General features: G+C 50.2%; 1 pseudogene; it reads right to left on the bottom strand.

The window, feature by feature from the left end:
• Positions 1-210: 210 nt before the first annotated feature.
• Positions 211-1,311, bottom strand: LOC109731348 (non-histone chromosomal protein HMG-17 pseudogene; annotated as a pseudogene).
• Positions 1,312-10,808: the final 9,497 nt, after the last annotated feature.

The raw sequence follows: 10,808 nt of genomic DNA, 5'->3' as shown, positions 1-10,808 counted from the left end.
CAAGGTGGCTATGTGTCAACGTCAGGGAATCCTTCCTCCTGAGAGCCAAGAGGAAGTCTCTCAAAACTAGAAGGGGAAGGTGTTTTCTCCATATCGATCTAGCTTTGGAGACATTCTATTAGTGACATATGCCCCTTCCCCAAAAACACAACAATGAAGTGTTCTGTGTGCTAACAACATAGCTTAAAAAAAAAAAAAAGTAAAACAAAATTCTGCATTTTTATAAAACTTGATAAAAAATAGTATTTCAAACTGTACAGTCACCAGAAGTACACAGTTATCAAAAATGCACACACTTCACTTGGCGTCTCCAGCCCCTTCAGCTTCCTGTGCCTGGTCTGTCTTGGCATCTCCGTTTTCTGCAGGATTATTCCCCTCCTTGCCGGCGTCAGCTTTTCCCTTTTTCCCTTTGGGTACCTTCTCTCCCTTCTTTGCAGGGGCCATTTTAGGCTTGGGCTCTGGCTTTGGAGGAGCAGGTTTAGCAGACAACCTCGCGGATCTTCTCTGCGGTTCGTCCTTTGTCTTGGCTTTATCTCCTTTAGCATCCCCTTCAGCCTTTCTCTTGGGCGTGGTGGCGACGGCGGCGGGACGTGGGCGCTGGACCCGGGGATGCAGCACGCGTGGGCTTTGGTCGGTCCGGGGGTCCTTCTCGCCTCCTCTTCTTCACACTGCTCCAACTTTAAATGTTTTGTCGAGCAGCAATATTTTAAGCAATTGCCTGCATTTCATTCAGTCTGGGGTGCTACTGATGCACCCTTCTTTCATGTATCAGGACGAAAGAAAAAAAGTGTTGCCAATTATAATTGTAAGACACAATGTCTTACAATTATAAAATTAAGACACAATTATAACTGATTGAAAGATGCACCCAACTTCAGGGATGTAAAATTGTGAAAATGCGAATCTTAGAATGGATGAAATATTGATGTACTTGTTAACAGTTTTAACAATTATATTCTTCCTCTTCCCTTATCAGAGAAGTGAAAGTTTCTGTGGAAAAGGTAGTTGCCTACAGACACCAAATGCCCAGACATTGGGAAGCAATTGCTATTTAGTGAAGAATGTACCATGCAGACCCAATCAAGGTCTCAAACTTTAGGAGAAATTGAATATTCCTTTTTGTATAGAGTCATACACTTTTCATGAAATTAACATGAAAAAAACCCCACAAAAACCTTACACCTACCCAGGGTTATTTTACAAGTTTCCTACTTTGAAGAAAGTGAAGGCCTGCGAGCTTGACATCTTTGCCTCCTGTCTTTCCTCACCGAGCAGGCCTCCCAGGTTGGCAGGCAAGAATGCAATGATCATCGTTTTATCTTTCCCTGTCAGCTGCTAGCACCTCATGTTTCCCAGAAGACACCAATTTCCCACAGATCTGTGTCTCTTACTTCTTTCCAGATGGTAATGTGTTTCTTAACAAGCTTATGACTCTTCCTTTTGCCCATGGGACTGCATTTTAGGGGTCTCGAGTTGCATCTTGTTCTCCCGGTCTTGCAGAAACGCACCAGGCCTGATGCGTGACCACAATCAATATTTGGCTGCCTGCTGAACGTCGGGTGGGTTTCTTCCCTTCTTAGTGGAATGCCCCATCGACTGGCAAGTCCAAGTCTGACATCTGGTTCAAAGAGTGATGGTCTAACAATAGTGGAGTCCCTCAGCCTGCAGGTCTTTAAATAGCAATAAAGGTTGAAACTGTTCTGGGTTCCACCCTCTCAGATAGTCCACGGTGCCACCAGTCCAAGGACCTGCATCTTTTAATAGATCTTTTTTTCTCAGACTTTCGGTTTTAATCTTTCCTTCTCCTTGCCATCTTTATTTTTCGTTCTTGTAACAGTTTTTCTTCATACTGACCTTTAGCGCAAAGTTGTCTCCTCAATGATTCGTTCATTTTCTCTTGGGGGGAAAATCCATACGATACTTGCATTTTCTGGGAGACTTGTCCTGAGAGTGGTGTATGGTAAACTAGTGTTATTAGGGATGATTGTAGAAAAAAATAATTTGTTTAATCTTTGTCCCTGTGTCCTGGGAGATAACCTCTAAATCTTGGGACATTCCTGAGTGATAGAATTGTTTTTGTTATTCATGGGGGCCCCTGGACCATTCCTGAGTTTATGCTAATGAGAAGACTTAGGCTTGGGGCTGGTCCCACCAGAAAGATCAGCCATGTGTTTAGAGGGTCAGGGCTTCCAGCCATGACCTCCCGACTCCTGACTTCCAGGGAGGGGAAGAGGGCTGGAAACTGAATCCAACCACATGGCCCGTGATTTAATCAATCATGTCTGCATAATGCAACCCAGTAGAATCTCTGGACTCTGAGGTTTCTCGGGTGAGCTTCTTGGTTGAAGAACACATCGATAAGCCAAGCGGGCGACATGTCCTAATTCCAAGGACAGAGAGCAGGAAGCTCTGTGTTCGGGGCTCTCCCACGCCTTGCCCAAGTGTCTCTTCTTTGGCTGGTCCCAAGCTGCATCCTTTAAACAACTATGATAGTAAGTGTAGCAACTTCCTGAGTTCTCTGAGTCACTCCAGTGAATTATCAAACATGAGGGGGGTCCTGGGAACCCCCAAATTGGTAGGCAGTTGGTCAGAAGTGTGGGTGGCCCAGGACCCCCGAACATGTGGCTGGCAAATGTAAAATGAGGACAGGCTTGTCGGGGACTGTGCTAACCTCCATGGTTAGCACAGAACTGAAGTGTAGCATCACAGGGATACAGTAAAAAGAAAGGCTTAATTTTATCAGGTCTACAAAACACATTTAAAAATTTATTTTTATTACATTATCTATAATAAAGAAATAAAAACTGATATAATATGTTCTCATAGCTTATAGGCCCGGTCGCTCTATCAGCTACACTTGTTTTCCAGTTGTTTTATGCGGCTTTGTCTCTCTGAAGAGTTACTTTTCTACTCTCTGCTTTTGGCTCTAACTGGATGTCCCTCAGAGGTGTGCCCTGGGGCAGTGCAGCCTGGCAGGGCCAGAAGTGGCTGCCAGCTGGCTGGTTTGGGGATTGTCAGAGACTGGCTTGGGCAGGAGGTGGGGCACCCAACGCCATCCCATGGTGCCCAGAAGCCTCAGCATAGATTCCAAACACCTGGGACTCCCCCCGGCACTGGGAAGGGCAAGCGAGGTGACCCAGCACCTGGCGATGGGCTTCAGCCGCCTGCTTGGCGGACAAGGGTATGCGCAGCTGGGGGAGTTCGTGTTGCAGATGGCCAAGGAGCAGGTCGCCGCAGCCCGAGGGGCAGCCCCGTTTGGGGTTGGGGTGGCCAGGAGGCCTGGCCCCGATCTCTGCCTTCCCGTTTGGTGTGCCTGTCTGTTCCTGGCCGATGGGCACTGTGAGTGGGGCCACTGTCTTCGAGCACCTGCTCGTGCGAGATGCGCAGAGGAGAGCTTCCTCAACGCAAAATCTCCTGGGGCCAAAAGGTACAATTGGAATCAAAACCCATTTGCCTTATTGTAAGAACTTTCACCGTGAAAGGAAAGGAAGGGCTGTTCGACAATTTAAACCTCATTCCGAGTGTTATAAATGTTTGAAAGGTTTGCAAAATGGTCTTCAATTTTTTATCACCCATTTGCGTGAACACGTTTTCTCCCGGAGGGTGACTATGAGGAGTCAGAAAAAGAACGTGGCACTGTGCACGGCACAAAACCCGAGAGACAAGCTACGTCTGGGACAGCAAGCCACATTTCTCAGTAAAGTTCTGCAAAAGATTCTGCTGGGAAGTTTTACAGAACGTCAATATCAAATACTTTCCCTGATTCTTCGTATCCTATTCTTCTTGACATAATTATGATGTACTAGGAAGAAAATGTAATGCGGTGTACCAAGTCCATGTGGCTGTCCCCAGATCCCCTTGTGCTGTGTAAATATTGTCATTTTCTGTGAGCACCATGAGAGGAAAAGCTTGGAGGGTCCTGCTCTTCTCATAGTCAGGAGGCCCCCAGCCCCAGGTGAAAGTCACTCGTATTTCAGGGAAACTCCAGACTTCAGTCAGGAATGTCAGTTATTCTCCCTATTTTATACCAGAAAAAAAAATTCACGTTATCTTGTTCCTTCCCCCAAAAGCTATTAAATAATAACAGCAATAGCACCAACAAAATAAATCTCGATGGATTTTAGTGTGAAGTTCAATAGCAAACACAGGTAAACATGCAGGTTTATGCATTTGTTATTTTAAAAATTCAGACAGCAATACCATTGTGTTTCTGATGGAACAAGTGATGGCATGGTCCCTGGAGTTTAAATGCAGTCCTTCAAAGAGTAGGTGTCTTAGTCCACTTTCTGTTGCTTTTAACAGAATACCTGAAACTGGGTGACTTATAAAGAAAGGAATGTGTTTCTTACAGTTACGGAGGCTGGCAAGTCCAAGGTGGACACGCCACATCTGGGGAGGGCCTTCTTGCTGCCGGGGACTCCCTGCGGAGTCCCGGGGCCGTGCAGGGCTCCGAATGGTGAGGGGGCCGGGCGTGCTCACGTGCCAGCTCCCATCTCTCTTCCTCTTCTTACAAAGCCACCAGTCCCACTGCCCTGATAACCCATCCATCCACTGACCCGTCATGACTCCATGACTCCATGAATGGATTAGTCCACTCCCGAGGGCTCTGCCAGTCACCTCTCCATACTGCCACATGGGGTGTTAAGTTTCAGCCTGGGTTTGGGGGGACAAATACTCAAACCATAGCAGCGGGCAACCCAGGTCAGCCACACGCAGTTTCAGGGAGCTCTGGGGCATGTTCCACACAAAGCCTGTGCCGCCCTGAGGCAAGCGAGCAGGGCGTTGGTCCTCCACACCGGCCGGCCGTCAGCTGGGAGCCTTTCTCTGAACTTACTGGCCACGTGGGTTTCTTTTCCAGGCGTTGCCTACTCACAGCTCCCCTTTGTTTCCTCGTCTCCCTAAAGCCCCAGCTCTTGACCTGCCCCGATAACAGGCCAGCCCAGGTGTTCTCCTAGGCAGGTGTTTCCCTGGTAGAAAATCTGATGCCAACTTTTAAGACAAGTTCTGCACCCTTGCTGCCTAAGCAATGAAATGAAAGAGAAACCACCGAGGCGAATGGAACGCAGCAAAGCGGACGGCGCTGTGGGTGCCAGCGGGGCCACGCCCAGTCTCCGGGGAGGCTGTCACACGCGGCTCAGGTGCTGCGATGACGGTGACTTGAGGGAGAGCAGAATATTTCATCCCCAGATGTGTTCTTTGACATGTTTCGTGGTGGCTGCTCAGCGGGCTGCAGCCAGGAGTAGCCAGCCCCGCAAAGCCACCCTTGTCCCGGGAGGTACAGGCTTCCTCTGCCGCCCTCCTGGTCTGGATCGGGGGAGATTAACGGAGAGTGTGACAGGTGAGCACCGCATGTCCTCACTCCCACGTGGAAGCTGAAGACAGTTGATCTCATTAGGAGTAAAAAGCAGAGCAGAGGGCACCGGAGGCTGGGAAGGGCGGGAGAAGGAAAGGAGAGGGACAGAGGATCCAGAATCACAGCTGGTGGGACCAGTAAGCGGTGGTGTTCCACAGCACTGCAGGGTGACCACAGTCCAGAGCAATGCTCCAATCTTTCAGGTAGCTGGAAGGACATCGAATGTTCCCAACGCAAAGAAACGATAAATGTTTGAGATGATGATATGCCAATGACCCTGATCTGATCACTAGACATTATTTGTATCCAAACAGCACTGTGTACCCGAGTATGCACAATTATCACTTGTCAATTAAAAAATAAAATAAATGGTAAATCTAAAACATAAAGGTGTGAAAGGAACATTTTCCATCCGTTCTCTCCGAGGGCTGCTCCCGTGCGGGTTGACCTGCAGAGCAAGGCCCCCTTTGCCAGCCAGGCCTCCTCTGCTCCCCACCCCCACAGCCTGTCCTGCGGGATCCAGGCCCCCATTCCTTCTGTAACCTCAAGACGGCATAGAAGCTTCTGCGCCCCACCAGGAGCTGGGCAGTCACTCCGTGATGGTCCCTGTGTGCACATTAATGAACTTTGTAAGCCTTTTCTCCCATTAACCTGCCTGTTGTGAATTGATTTTGCAGCGAAACCTTGGAGGGCGAAGGGGAAGCTTTTTCTTGGCATCATCTGTGCAACCGTCTATCAAGTTCCGCCTTTGGCTTGCTGGAGCCTCCTCTCCAGGTGTGCTGGCACGCTGCCCCCGTCCCTCCCCGTGCCCGGAGAGGGGACGCAGAAGCCCCGCTGCCTGGACTGAAGGCAGCAGGTCAGGCTCCCAGGGGAAACAGCTGCTCCAGAGCCCCGGCGGGACCAGGCTGCGGATACACCTCCCCGGAAGCCACCTCCTTCACCTGCGCTTTCCTTCTCGCTGTCCTTCCTTGAGGGTGCTCCCAGGAGCCCTGCTGCAACCCACGCCTCGGCTCTGCTGCCGGGGAACCGGCCTGAGACGGGAAGAAGACTTTTCCTGAGACTGAGATGTCCTGAATAAGAGTTGAAGTAGGAAGACGAGGAGAAAGGGGGCGGTGAGGCCGGGGGAGTGGCTGTGAGTAAATGGGAATTGAGGCAGGCTAGCCGGGCAAAAACAGGAGAGAGCAAGGCACCCCCTGCCTCTCAGCGGGAGGAAAAAGATTGCTGAGCGACTGTGGGATGGTAGTTTCCCGAGCCCAGCAGTGGTAGGCAAGACCTCTGACGGAGCCTGGGAGTTTGTGGTTATGTCCTTTGTCTTTGCAGGGGGAGCTGTGGTTTTGCCTCCTGGTGACCTGGGTTCCGAATGCTGCCCGCCTGGAAGAGGTGTCCGCCTCATCCATCCCTGAGAGTCTGCGGTTCTGTTGCACCATGGACATCTTCCTGGCAGTCTTCGTTTCATCTGGGCATCTGGAGCAGGGGATGCGGCTTACCTGGTAACAGGTAGACCGCGTCCTAAGAACCAGTAAGTGATGGCAGACTTCCCTTGTTATGTGAGTTAATGAAATAATGAATACCTGGCACACCGTGAGTGCTCAATACCTCTTAGCTATTATCATACCTTCAGTGCCAGGTGGAAGTGACAATGAAGAATTGGGAGTAATTAATCACACGCCTGGAGATTTAAAACCTAATCAGCTGGAGGTTTCAAACACATGCACATGTGTTATCTCTTGATTTGCACAGCAACCCTGTGGGATAGGCAGGTCAAGGCAGAATGGTTGGAACTAGAATTCTGGAAGTTTGAGCTGAAAGGGGCCTTGCAGAGTATGTCCTCCAACCCCTTCATTTTACAAATGAAGGAACTCAAGTCCAAGGATGAGAAACGATTTTCTTCAAGATGGCTTGGTGAAGAAGGGGGCAGATCGCAAGCCAGACGCTTGTGTGGTGCCCGTTCCCAGGCTCAGGTGGGATGCAGGTGGGGCTGGAGAGGAGTCAAGCTTTTCTGTAACTCCAGGTGAGATGCCCATAATTCCTGAGAAGGCCTTATTAATTAAGGCAAGCGCAGAGGAGGAGGGGAAGATGCAGACTTGAGAGAGATTTAGAAGATGATAGTGACAATACTTAGTGACCAACTGGGTATGACAGAGGGAAGAGAGAGAAATGACAGGTGACTCAGAAGTTTCTAATTCGGGTAAAGGATAGATGTTGATTAATTGAAATAGGAAATGTTGAACGAAAAGCAAATGTTGGAAGGAAAATTAAATAATTTGGGGTATTTTGAGTTGTGATGTTTTCCGGACCTCGAGATAAGAATGTCCTATAAAGACAGGCAACTTTGTGTCCGGTGGAGAAAGTGTTCAGAAATGTTATAGGATACCAGGACATTTGTTTTTTCCTGTGTCCTAGGGATATGTGTTAATAAACTGGCTTTTAAGGTAGTCACTCACCCAGAACTGTACCCCTCTTTCCCAGAGTTTCTTTCTCCAAGCTAATAAAAAATACAACATCAACAGAATTGCTCAAAATCACGCCTGCCTGGAGCTAACAGAATCGGGATTCAATGTGACCACTGAGCCGTCCTTACATGAGATGGGAGAGTAATTGAATCATCTCAATTGAAGATCCCAAGGATCCACTATTATGTAGGTGTGTGTGTGTGTGTATAATATACACACACACATTTACATGAGGGCTGTCCAGAAAGTACCTAGTCATTGTTAATATAACGAGAATGGTTACATGGCCGGATACTTTCGGGACAGCCCTTTTATACACACACACACACACACTTCTCTGGTGGACATAACTGTGTCCACCATTTTGGCAGCTGGATTATCCAACAGTGAACAATTCCATCTTCAGCAGAAGACTGTGAGTCATTTCAGAATGTTGTTTACCCTTATCTTGGGTAAGGAACAAAAAAGACAGTTCTTCTCCTCCTAAAAATTCCTTTCAACTAGATCATATCTTTAGGTGACCTCAAAATATGCTTCTTAAACTTCAGTCTCTGAATTCTGCATTTGCAAGCGTGTGGTGATACAGTAGATAGACTAGTAGCTCCCGTTCCAGCCCTTTCTAGAAGTGCAGCGGTTGGACAAGTGGAAACTACATTCCCGTCCTTCTTTGAAGCTAGGACTCTGGGTGAGATGTGGGTTCTGCCACTAAGATGAGCCTGTGAGAGAGCTTGATTAGAAACCGGCTCACCTGAAGACGGTGCACCTCAGGTGAGATCTGGTCTGGGGTAGTCACCAGAGGAGGAGAGAAGAGTGGGGTGCAGGGCTCCCACTTTGCCGGCACAGGTCCTGGTGGAGGCAGATCACTTTTGTGCCAGTGACTGGGTGGCAGCTTTATAGTAGGAAGCGTTCTCACCAGGCAGAGGCAAAACTGTCCTGCCGCACGGCGTCGGGGTGCCTGAAAGTTTCTTCCGCCCCAGCATGGGAACTATCTGCCTCTCAGCGCAGCCCGCTCTGCAGACACTCGCCGGAGCGCACCGTGCAGTGTGTCCCCAGGAACCTTGACCAGTGCCATGCAAAGTGTGTGTTTCTAGGGAAACAAACCGTGCACTTTGCCAACTTTTCGACAGGTTTTGTAATCCCCCCCCAAAAAAGCTGCACATCATTGGCTTCGAGGATGGAAAGCAGAGGAAGAGCCTCTGAAAGGCGCACAAGATCTCCGGGCGGCGCCTGCCAGGATGAATCGAGGCTAAGTCGGCAGAAGCAGCCATGAAAGGAGCGAGTGTGGAAAGTAGGCCACCGCGCTTGGCAGAGCCGGGGACTGCAGGGGCCGCATCCTAATTGCAGCGGGCTGAGAGGGGGTGGACGGCGAGGAAGTACAGTGAGGGCAGAGAGTTCCGAACAGAACACGTTCCGAAGCAAAGCAAAGGATAACAGATTGATGGATTTTTCCAGAAGAAGGAAAGTTGTTTTTCTCTCTCTCTTCCTCCCTTTCTTTCTTCTTTTCCAAACGAGAGGCACATCTATCAGTTCACATGCTGAAGATCAAGGCCGTGGAGCAGGAGAGATGGAAGCTAAAAGTGAGAGGGAGCCATTGATAAAACCAAGTCCAGGAGGGGGTCAGGCGGGGGACAGAGCAGAGGTGGCAGGCTCTCTCCGGACAGGAGGAAGGACGTCTCTATGGCTTGCAACAGAGGCGGAGGTGCAGTGGATGAGAAGTCAGAGGGAGAAGCTGGGGCTCTGCCTGATGGTGCTCTTTCCTCTCGAGTGTGCGGGGACGGGCTGTGTGCGGCCGTGAAGGACTGCAGACGCTGCTTTGGAGAACAGGACGGGGCCCTGGATTAGCCAGGACTTCCCCACAGCAGGCCACAGAAAGCCCTGCTCAGACCGGCTGGCACGAAAAGCAAGTCACTGGTTTGTGCAGTAAGATGAGCCTGTGAGAGAGCTTGATTAGAAACCGGCTCACCTGAAGACAGTGAACCTCAGGTGAGATTTGGTCTGGGGCTGGTTACCAGGATAGGGCTGGTTTCAGGTAGGGGTGCATCTAGGAGTTCCAACAAAGCCATCAGATCCCAGTGTCTTTCCCTCTCTGTTCTCTTGCCTCCAGTTCTCAGGCGCCACTGTTCAGTCCCTGGCAGTGACAGGGACTCGTCCTTTTACGATCAAGGGCAGCGAGAAAGGAGGGAGGTTCGGTCCTGGAGGTCATACCTGAGTCTCGGCATCGACCTGGATCACGCCGACTTGGGTCTGAACCTCATCCTTGAACCCATCACCATGGCCAGGGATTTGAATTACTCTGATTGGCCAGCCCCCGGGACATGCCATCGCCTCTGATCCAATCGCTGCCGAGTGCTGAAGAGCCAGTTGGCGTCACCTGTTCATCCCTAGTCTCTGTGCTGGAGCCACTAAACCCAATTTCCCCAAGCGGAGGAAGGTGGGGAAATGGCGGCAGAGCAGGCAAGGGCGGCAGGTGCGAGCCGAACCCCAGGCTTGCTTCGGGACAGGCCGGGCTCTGACGTTCTGAAAGTGCAGAGGGAAGCCCGAGTGTGGGAGGGACTTGAGATAGCTGTCCCCTCTGAAACAGCCCCGTGGGGACTGGGAAGGGACGGTTACCTATGAACAAAAGACTGTGAGGATGGATTGCACGAATGCATAGTCAAGTCAGCACAGTTTTGAGACTTTATATACATATAGCGGCTCTTGGCAGCCGGCCCTGGAGTGTGGGGAGAGGGAGCAGAAACGTTGGTAGGAATGGACCCACTGCAGACAGAGTCACAGCTGGCATTGGGAGTGCTCTGTGTCAATCACAGTGTTCTGGTTTGCGGGAAAGTCCTGACTATCCTGAAGGCACTTGCTTGGGGAAACGCAGAGCAAGCGGCAAGTTGCAGCAAAAGGGCAGAGGTGAGAGGCCTCCAGCTAGCTTCTCCTGCAGGCAGATTTGCTCTCCGGGAAAATGCAACCGGCGTGCTTTGGCATGATCTCCAGGCAGGCGCAGACATAGCGCG

This window comes from Microcebus murinus, chromosome 13, assembly GCF_040939455.1.
Source record: "Microcebus murinus isolate Inina chromosome 13, M.murinus_Inina_mat1.0, whole genome shotgun sequence".
In the NCBI taxonomy this organism is placed as follows: domain Eukaryota; kingdom Metazoa; phylum Chordata; class Mammalia; order Primates; family Cheirogaleidae; genus Microcebus; species Microcebus murinus.
The sequence above is the reverse complement of the archived record's forward strand: the minus strand, read 5'-3'. Positions and strand labels throughout refer to the sequence as shown.